Here is a 1,451-nt window from a genome sequence, read left to right as displayed (position 1 = left end):
CGCATTTAATGAATTATTCGTTACACGAGCGACAAAACAGATAATTGCAAATGAGATAAGCTAGGCACCAAGAATGCCTTAATGCAATGAAGTTGCATCAATTGTTACTGTACTGTGTACTCGATGCATACTCATCATATGTTCCCATACATACAAATCTAAATTTTAAATTTACATCAATTTTTATATATCTTTATACATTTTGTATTTATATTTATGCATAAATTATAAAGTTATACCAAAATCAACAATTACCGATTATTTTTATTTTTCAGCTTGTATATGAATGAGTTGTTTTGCCTAGCTCAGTGAGTTCTATAGTATACTGAAGTGAATCTTCCCTATACTATCTTATAGAAAAATCGGAGCCAGAATGAGAAATAGACGGATATATTTTTGGTTAGATCTCTGTCTCTTTTTACATTATACTATCTAAGCTAAGAAATTTCTAATTAGATATTTAGCAATATGAAAACGATACAGCGCGGATACGCAGTTTCCAGGAAATGTTTTGGTTTTATTTATCAATTTAATCAGTAAAATTGGAAATAATTGTAAATCATTTATTTTTCTTTTAATTCATAAAGTACATATAAAGTCAATATTTATGACTATTTTGATATTATAATAGTATCAATTAATCAGCGAATTCCTGACAAGATAGCGTTCCACTAATCATGTATGTATCCTTTTCTATGAATTAGGTTATTTTTCCACTCTTAAAATCTCACATCAGTATCGATATATCACATGAAGATTTATCGATTGCCAATGTATAAAAACGTATTTCTTATAGTATTCATATGTTCTCAACATCTATTTCCGCATCATTTGTATTTATTCATTTATTAACCTAATTCGTTATCGTAAACATTTTCATTTTTACAATATATTATTTATGTGTAGAAATCTGAAAGGTTTTAAATGCTTCTTTAACGTCTCGTTTTTAGAGTATATTTTTTTAAAGATTTAGATATATTTTTCATAAAAAAATATAAGAATTACAAATGATAATTATGGCAAAGACTATATTTCTTTAAGTTCAAAATATTGTATTAATTGTTACATGTACTTTCCTAGAAACCTTCTGGTGAAAAAAGATTCAATAAAATAATGACGTCAATTTGTTTTAAATGATGTTAATCAAAAGAAGCAAAGTATCAAATTAATAATTATATGATTATTAATAATTATTTGATACAAAGAGGTAAGAAATAATCCACGTTGCCTAGTGATTGTGTTCACGGTTATTGTTTTATTTCAAACGTGTTATAAATTATCATACAAATACAATAGCATAATCATAATATATTATAAATGTTAAACAATCCTGAGTAATTACTCTACATAAGAGAAAATCGAAGTTTTTAATATCTTTTATCGTTTTAATACCAAGCGAATCACTGGAACGAATCGCAATAATATATAATATAGAATACAATAGTAATATA

This window comes from Formica exsecta, unplaced genomic scaffold, assembly GCF_003651465.1.
Source record: "Formica exsecta isolate Colony F162 unplaced genomic scaffold, ASM365146v1 scaffold2, whole genome shotgun sequence".
NCBI lineage: Eukaryota > Metazoa > Arthropoda > Insecta > Hymenoptera > Formicidae > Formica > Formica exsecta.
This window is presented reverse-complemented; position numbering follows the sequence as displayed.